Raw genomic sequence first — 9,967 nt, 5'->3', positions numbered from 1 at the left:
AGCCCAAACTTCGAACTCCGTATTCCTTTCTTGTAATTTGGTTTGTTTTATTGAGACAAAATTATACTATCTGGTCCAGGGAAGGTATCACTATGTAATTCCACTCTCTAATCTCCTGTCTTAGTCTGAGTGCTAGAATTCCAGGCTTGTATCAAATTGCCCTGCCATTGTTTGTTGGTTTATTTAATCTAGAAACACACTAGCAATTCTGAACTTCTCTGATGATCTTATCCATTGAATGCTCAGACTGTTTATGTACAATTTTGAAAGATGTTCTAACATTTGACACAGGATATGAACATTTTCAGATGCACATGCAGGGGTCTCTGATTCATTCCTCCATGGATCCGATCCCTTTAATAATGATTACTTGACTTTCTTATTATCTCTGGCCCCTACCTATGTAATAGTCTCAAACTTCTTTGAAGAAAGTTCACTTGAGGACTTTTTAGTGTTAAAATTTATCACTTGATTCTAGTTTTACTCAGGACATATTTTCTATTGCTTTCTAACTTTTCTACATATTCTGAGAGTTGTTTCATTTGTGTATTCATGTGTGCACATATAAGTGCCTCTGTGTGTAGGCGTATGCTTGTATGTATGTATGCAAAAGCCTCAAGCTCTTATTCAACAATTTGCTCATGAGTGGTATTCCATCACTTGAACTGCTCTTCCAATGCAGCTTTGGCTGGTTAATTATAGATAGTGTCTCAAAGACTGCTCTTCCCAGACTCCTTTACATTCTTAAGTTTTATTTTTCCAGGAGTATCAACTTTTAAACTACAAACATTTTTTGTGAGTGTGAAGTCTAACCTGTAGCCCAGATTTTTAACTCAAAAATTCATATAAAGATAGATGAACATACACATTACATATGCTGAATGTACACTGTTAGAAATGTGATCTTAAGCTGGGTGGCGGTGAGATCTGAGGATTGAGGTTCAAAGCCAGCCCGGGTAGGAAAGTCCTGGAGACACTTTTCTCTAATTAACTACAAGAAAATTGGAAGTGGCACTGGGGTTCAAGTGGTAGAGCACTAGCTTTGACCTGAATAGCAGAGGGACAGCGCCCAGGGTTCAAGTGCCACAACCAACAATATATAAATTCCTATATATATAGGAAATAATATATAAATATATATTTATATATATATTTTTATATACATTTTATATATATTTATTTATATATTATATATATTTATAAACCTATATTTATTTATATATTATATATTTTTATATGTAAATATATATATAGGAAATAAAAAGAAATATGATCTTTGCCTCCGGTTCATTGCTAGTATAATCCCTTCTCTTTCAAGATGGACTTTTTTCCATTAAGTCCATTCGCTTATATCTGACTTGCATGGAACCAGAATCATTCTTCTATTCTACTTTTTACAAATTTGCATGATTTGAAGTGTGATTTAGAAAGGGAATGGCCTCATACTTCATGTTCCACTTAGGAGAAATGCTTTCTCTATATCACTTCTGTAAATCTACATACTGAACTTGGCTTCATTGTTTCAATGTTGTCTTATTTGTAGAGTCTTCTATATTGTATTGAACCCTTAAACACAGAACTTCTCTTTCTCCTATTATTGCTATTGTTTCTCTTATTGTTAACTCTTGTACACTTGGAAAATAATGCACAGCACATACACTCACAAAAAAATTATCTGAGAACCTTCTTCCCATTTAAAATTCACCTTAATTTACAGAGCACTTATGATGTTTGAACTCAATGTACTCATGGATAATGTATTTATAAGCAATTTAAATTTCATATTTTCTCTTTACCAAGTTGTCTCTGAAAAACTGCTACATGATGACCAAAGGTGTCCTTGTGCTATTTCAATGAAGCCAGCAAACATTCATTATACCTCAAGCAGCACCGTAAATTGTTACGGGAAATAACTATTACTGAAGGTGGAAACTGATCCCAGGAGAGGAATTGAATGTAAAGGTATGACAAAGTTCAAGTTAATTTGTGCTTTCCTTTTTACTGTACAAGAAAAGGATCCAAGGATTGAGGTAAACTCTGTCCCTGACTTTTCGAGTGTGTATTTTACTCATATAAAACTTGTTTGTAAACTTCTGGTCGAGAATATTACAAAAGGAAATAATGTGCCATTTGAGGGCCAGCATAGAACAAAAGGAAATAACGTTGTTTTAAAAGTGTTCTACTGCAAAGAAAAAAAGACATGGAGATTTTAAAGTGCTTTATGGATGGATATTTCACTCCTGAGATGATTCTCTTGTTGCAGGATTTAGTTATCCATTCCTTTAGTCTGGTCCTGAGTTCTCCATAGCAATAAGAATTCCACAAAAGCAGGATTCAGTGAGTATAATCAGCAAAAGCAGTCTCTTCTCAGACCAGTTCTCCTTTAAGGAGGGTCCCAAAGAAATACCTGTTTTTTTTTTTTTGTTTGGTTGGTTGTTAGTTCAGTTTGTGCTGATTCTGGGGCTTGTTCGCAGAGGCTGGACCATGTCCCTGAAGAGATGTCTTTCCTGTCCACCTGCCCCCAAAGCTAGTACTTTACTGCTTGAGCCAAACCTCCACTTCTGGACTTTTTGGTGGTTAATTAGAGATGAGAGGTTGACAGACTCTCCTGCCTGGGTTTGCTTTGAACTGAGATAGTAAGAAAACCAAGTGATTTGGGCTGAGAAGGTGGCTCAGGAGTAGAGTGCTTGCCTTGAATGCATGAGGCCCTGGGTTCGATTCCTCAGCACCACAAGAGCAGAAAAAGCTGGATGTGGTGCTGTGTCTCACGTGGTAGAACACTAGCCTTGAGCTGAAGAGCTTAGGGACAGTGCCCAGGCCCAGAGTTCAGGCACCATGACTGGCAAAAAAATAAAGCCAAGTGACATCAACTGTATCAAGACTTCTGTTTTGAACCAAGAAATACTAAATGAAGTTTATTATAAAGCTAATATTTGACAATTTTTAAAAGAAGAGAATATGTCCAGCCAAGAAGCCATAACTTAAATAACTCAGCAAAAGTAAGTGCACTGTATTATTTTGGTATTATTTTTTTCTGCTTTGGAAGATTACTATTGACCTTGTCCTTCCTTTTGGGGAAACTTAAAGTCATATTTTCACTTTTTGTTGGTCCTGGGGCTTGAACTCTGATCCTGGGTGCTGTCCCTCAGCTATTCAGCTCAAGCTCAGTGCTCTACCACTTTAGCTATGTCACCACTTCTGAGGTTCTGGTTGTTAATTGAAGATAAGAGTCTCATGGACTTTGCAGAGCAGGCTGGCTTTGAACCACAATCCTGTGGTCTCAACCTCCTGATTAGCTAGGATTACAGGCTTAAGCCACCAGCACCCAGCTCATATTTCCATTTAGTGCACTTAATGACACTATGTAGACAAAGAATGGAAATTTGAATCAAATGATGACATGGCAGCTTTCAGAAAATTGAGGTAGCAATAAATAAGTCCTCCTATTCCATTTTGTTACATTAATGACTCATGAGCTATGGGACCCTTACATTAGCAACCCCTTGCCATCTGTGTAGGTGTATTTAGTATCAGGAAAGACTGTGATTTTTAGAAAGCAAAAGAGATCAGGTATGGAAAAACAGCATAGGAGGAGATACATTTATCACACAGAGATTAAGAACTAGCCTAAGATATTTAGAATGCTAAAGGCAATGAAGAATAAGCCTGGCTGATAACTAGTTCTTCAATAACCAAAAATGGTTCCCTAGAATGGTTTCTGGTATGCATTAGTTACTATCATTTGTTTCTTCCATCTAGAATTATTCCTTCTCTTGTCCCAACTGATAATTTGCCTCTGCCTTTTTGGTGCCATGACTGACCAAAAAGATTTCCAAATCTCACTTAGACTATCCTTCTCATTGTGATTAGCAGTGACCACTCAAAAGCCTGGAATCTTTGAATTTCCAGAATTAATCTTCACCTGACATCTAAGCACATTCCTAGCATTAATTGCTGTGACTTAATGAACAAAACTTTTTTTTCAACACAGTATCCTAATATAGGTAAAGTACATGAATTAGGGAGTATTGTCAGGTATTAGTATGGAAGAAGCAATATATATTCCAAGTATGGATTATTTATTTTGCATTTACTAACTAAATTTTTTTATGTTTTTGGGGTTTTTTTTTTTGCCAGTACTATAGTCCTGGGGCTCAAACTCAGGGCTAGGGAATTATTGCTGGGCTTTTTCTTTCTCTCATGGCTAGCACTCTACCACTTGAGGCACAGCACCACTTCCAGTGTTTCTTTTTCTGTTTATGTGGTACTGAGGAATTGAACTCAGGTTTTCATGCATGATAGGCAATCACCGTACCATGAAGCCACATTCCCAGAGTTCTAAATGACTTTCTTAAGATGGTATTATATTTTCATTCCATAACTATGCATCATAATTTTGGCCAGTTGCTAGAAAAGGACATAGAAAACAATACTAAGTCCAATAAGGCTGGATGGACAATAAGGCTGGACGGTCTAGCCAGGGCACAGAGGGGTTTACCTCATGGGGCTGGTTCAACAGGCTGAGTGAGACAGTTCCTGACCCACAGCCCACCTCCAGAATGAGAGGGCCACCTTAGGTTCCAGCCACATGGGGACACTGGGCCACCTCTTCAGCACCGATTCAACCAGTTCCTGTGAGAGAAAGAGAGAGAGAGAAAGAAAGCCAGAATTACAATTAAGCCGGGTGCCGGTGGTTCAGGACTATAATCCTAACTAAGAGGCTGAGATATGATGAACATGGTTCATAGCCAGCCCAGGTGGGAACGTCCATAAGACTCTTATATCCAAAGAACCACCAGAAAACTGGAAGTGGCACTGTGGCTCAAGTGGTAGAGTGCTAGTCTTGAGCTGAGGAGATCAAAGACAGCACCCAGGCCCAGAGTTCAAGCCCCTCGACTGACAAGAAGTGGACTTCCCACCACAAGAAGTGTACTGAATACCACTCATTCTCTTAGGGACCATGGCAGAGAAGTCAGGTTGAGCTTTCTGTCAACTGGAGGTCATGAGTTGGTCACCTATCTTCTCCGTGCCTCATTTTCCCCAGCTACAAAACTGAACACAGTGAAGGATCTCCTTCCTCATGGGAATAGGATAAGGATGAAAGAGAACCATGTTTTGTTTCATAATCCTGTACATGTCACACGACTAATAACAGGCCCCATCTGAGCCCTTTCCCAGTTATCTTCCTGTCATATGCTCCCAGAATTGCCAAGAACCATATCTGACAGCCGCTCCCTCTGTGCCAGGCCCTGCTCCAGAGATCCCCCTATATTGATCCCTTGTTTCCTCACAACTGTCCCAGGAGGAGACTGAGGTACAATGGTGGAGGCCCAACCCAGAGCTTTACGGCTGCTGTAAACTAAGTTTAGGACAATCATCTAAACGGATGACTGAGCATGGCGCTATATGTCTACCATCCCAACTAAGGAGGACCAGGCCTCGTGGCACATGCCTGTCACAGATCGGAGGACCATGATCCAGCCCAGCCTGAGCACATATTGAGTGAGTCTCTATCTCGGAAATGCCCAAGACAGAAAGGCTTGGCTACCGTGGTAGAAGACCTGACTGGCAAGCCTAAGGCCTTGAGTTCAACCCTAATACACCAAAAAGAACGAGAGTCCCGGTGCCAGAGGATCATGCATATAATCCTAGCTACTCAGGAGGCTGAGATATGAAGATCACAGCAAAAGATTTAAAATAGGTTTGGCCTCACCCATCAGAAGTCAAGATGAGAAAACCCGGAGTCTGACATATGCTGGTGCACTCCATACCAGCAGGGCTCACCTCCTTACTAAGTGCTGGCCATGCTCTCTGTCCCCCTTGGAAGCCAACCCCTGTGGGCCCCATCCCCAGGTCCTCCCAAGCTCCAGCTGCCACCAACCAGGCCCAAAGGAGTAGAGAGCTCGAAGGCACACAGTTCCCTTGGTCTTATAATTTAATGTTGCTGAGTCCCCTTCAAGCATCTCACACTTCCAGGCCCCCAGACCTCAGCCACAAAGCCCATGCATCCCCCAAATGTATCAGGCACAAGTTACCAAAGGACCCAGCCACCTTATTACAACCCACTTCTACACACACACACACAAATCCAGACCAGTGACAGAAGACTCGTCCATGCAGCACCTGCAATTTTCCAAATGATCACTCACCTGAGCACAGTCAGGTTATACAAGGAGAAAGATGGTATCTCTCTCTCCCTCTCTCTCTCATGCACACACACAGACACAGACACACACAGACACACACAGACACACACACACACACACATACACACACACATACACACACAAACAGACTCAGAGTAGTGCCTCTTCAGAGTTTGTTGGTTCCTCATCTGGCACAATGTACAAGCTAGTGCACGGGGCTTCCCTTGGAGGAATCAGGAGCTCCAACCCAAGGGGAGCACCACTCTAATGATGCAGCACCACCCTGCCTATCCCTTTCTCCAGGGCCAGACCCTTGACTCCCCATTCACCAAAACCCTAGTCCAGGACGCTGGGTGAAGGAGTCCCAAGACAAGCAGCTCCTCAGAGCCAGGAGAGGAAACAAGCAGGGGGTCATGGTGACCCCAGAGGGGTGTCTGACCCCAGGTGGGGGTGGTGTTGGGGAAATGGATCGGGTCCTAAAGGCTACATACATGGACTTACTCCCTACTTCCAGCCTACATGCTTCTGGGCCACATGGCAGATTCTTGGGAAGGACAAGGAGACCAGATAGACTGGGAGCACCAGCAGAAGCTGGCAGAGCTGGGAAATGTGATCACTCTGTGAGAACTGTTGACAGTTGGGGGGAAGGGACAGGCTGGGTGTATGTGTATGTGAGTTTGTGGGGGTGTTCCTCCCAGATATTCACATTCTGCTCTGACCCCCAGCACTGTCACTTCCCTACTGGGCTCTTCTGGGACCCTCTCTTCAGGTGAAAGGGTGACTGAGCACAGAGGACAAGGGCTCACACAGCAAGAGAGACCTATTTTCTGCATCCAACACCCCCAGCCCTCAGAAAAAAGGAAAAGACCCAAGAAGGCAGGTGTGGAGGTGCTGCTCCCCACCTCTGACTAAAGCCACCAGGTTCCCACCAGGAAGAGGAAGGGTGTAGATGCGTGGCTGTGTGGTTCCCACTGCTCCAAGCCAGGGTCTCTGTGGTGCCCCCTCCTCACCCATCCCTGCATTTCCCTGTTTCCTGGGACACTGGCAGCTAGGGATGGGCGTGGGATCCCCTGGTCAACACCCACTCCCACCCCCACCCCTGGGGCACATTTGTTGCAGCGCCCTGGTCAGACTGTAGGGCATAGGGGAGCCGGAGGTCCAGTCGGGAAGGGGGGGGAATCGCATGGTGTGGGGGTCATAGGGTATGGGCCCAGGAGGAGGCCACTCACATGTGCTGCTGGGAGAAGCTGTTGGAGGCAGCTCCTGGTGGGTTCGAGCAGCGAAGGCAGTAGCATGGCAAATACTCAGGCCTGGAGCAGAGACAGGGGGGCCTTGACCAGGTCAGGGCCACAAGCCTGCCTGTGGTGTGCCATCACCTGAGGACTCCAAGAGGTACCATGGGTCCAAGCAAGCAGTGCTAGGTTTGAAATGCAGTGCCACGGAATGCTGAAGGGGACCGGGGCGTGGGCAGGTGTGTGGCAGGGCTGAGCAAGGCCTCTCCTCCTACAGCTTGAGTCTTGATGACCACTCAGCCACCTCTACCTTCCTCAACTGTTGGTAGTGTTGTCAACCAACAGAGTAATCCCAGTGCTATCAGGCAGCATGGAATGGGGTGTGACCACCATTCTTATATCCCATTGGTCAGAAAGAACCATGAAAGAATGGGAGTATGGCCGGAATCCAGTGATGCAGGCAGAATGGGCAGAGTGAAGATGACAGTGGCTCCCCAGCCCCTTTCCCAGGGAACTGTGTCTAATTCAGTTGGGGACAAGAGGGTGACCGGCTTTAGATCGTTGTGTATGTCTGTTTGTTGCCAGTCCTGGACCTTAAACTCAGGATCTGGGCATAGTCTGTAAGCTGCTTTTGCTCGAGACTAGCCCTCAACCTCTGGAGCCACACAGCTCTACTTCTGACTTTGTTGGCATTAAAATTGGACAGGGGTCTCAAGGACTTTCCTGCCTACGGTGACTTTGACCATTGTCCTCCTATCACAGCCTTGTAAGTATCAAGGAGGACTGCTGAGAGCCACTGGTGCCTGCCTAATCATTGGTCTTGCTGATGTTCTGGCACAGACCTGTGAGTTCCCTATCCTGGGGTTGAAGTGGTGGGAGCTGGAGCTCACAGTTGGAATCCTGGTCCTGCCACCTCCAAATGGCAGGGGAACCTAAGAAACTCATTCTTATCCATAAGATTACCAATGGAATGTGATCAATGTCAAGATTGAATGAGTAGTTCTTGAATGATTCTAGGATCAAATTATACACAATTATATCCTAGGACACCGATCAATTTTAGTTAATACTTCATTAAACATTTAAATAATCACATTCATTAAATGGAGGCAGAACGAAATACCTAAGAATTGGACCTCACATAGGTGTAATTTTTTCTGCCAGGATTGGGATTTGAACTCATTGTCTGGATAACTCTGTTGCACTGTGTGGAAGGGGAAGCTTGCCTCCTTGAAGTCAGGAAATTCAAGTCTGTTCCTTAGGCCTGAAATTGATCCCCAGCACTAAAAAACATCCTATTAATGTACATTTTAAATATATGATTTATATTCATATACAAATGTTCACTCCATATTACACTCAGTATAGTTATTCATTTTTGTTTTTCTTGTATTGACCATTTATTTTATTGACTATTATGACACATAGAACATTGATTACATAGAATTATAGGTCTGCATATGTATTTCACTTTATGCCTGACACCCAGGACTTTCACAGAAAAGGAAAAAAAAATGTGTCACCATCAGCTTCTTACTCCACGATTAATTGTTTGGGAGTGCTGACATCTGAACTCATGGCCTGCAAGACCAAATTCATGAATGAGTGAGTGTCAACAAGCCATCCTGGGGAAAATTGAGCTGACAGGCAGTTTCCAGGACCTGAGATCGAGCCCCAGGGGTTGACAAAATATGAACAGATTGACATGTGGATGACAGTACACTAATAAATATATATGTTTATAGAGTGCCAGAGATGTCTATACATTATTCAGTTATATAGACTCATTCCTACAAATTCTGGGGTATTTATTATGCCTCCATGTAATTAATGTTATTGTTTTCATCCTTAATAAACTATTAATTAAATCAGTGTCCTGAAATTATTGCATTCCTGTAAATAATAGTATTCTTTTAATGTTTCATAAATATTAAATAAAATCAATCAGCTTCCTGAAATCATCTTGTCTAATTTTATAGAAGAATCATTCACTATCAACTCATTCAACCGTGACATTGATAACATTCCTATGGATGGGAACGAGACTCTTAGTATCTCCTGCCATTGGTAGGTGTCAGGACAGGGATTTGAAATCAGGGCCTATGTTGCCACGTAGTCCTATGGCTTCCCCGATAGTCCACCAGCCTTCAGCAATGGAAGGTAAAATACCCTTTGCAACAGTGTCATTCGGACTCAGGAAGGTCACCTCACAAAGGAAGAAAACATAAAAAGGCCATCTTGCCACATTTTTCCTGTGATTTTTTTTCCCCTTCAAGGCCTAGGGATCTAGGATCCCAGGATCAGCTGTGGGTCCAGTGGCTGCACTTCAGCCTAGGGTGATCGAAGCTGAAGCAGAGTTGCCACGACCCGAGTGCAAGCCCCACTCTGGGAAAAAATAAAATAAAATAAATTTAGCTCCCTGGCTTGCAATTCCCACCATTTATTCTGCCAGGTTTTGTATTTGAACTCAGGGTCTGGGTAAATCTGCAGTGGATTTGAAGATAAGAACTTCAGGCTTCTTGACTAGGACTGAATTCAAGCCCCAGCCTTTGAAAACATACTATTTATATAAAGACAGGCTTTGTACTT

This window comes from Dipodomys merriami, unplaced genomic scaffold (assembly GCF_024711535.1).
Source record: "Dipodomys merriami isolate MVZ:Mamm:240054 unplaced genomic scaffold, mDipMer1.0.p SCAF_219, whole genome shotgun sequence".
In the NCBI taxonomy this organism is placed as follows: domain Eukaryota; kingdom Metazoa; phylum Chordata; class Mammalia; order Rodentia; family Heteromyidae; genus Dipodomys; species Dipodomys merriami.
The sequence above is the reverse complement of the archived record's forward strand: the minus strand, read 5'-3'. Positions refer to the sequence as shown.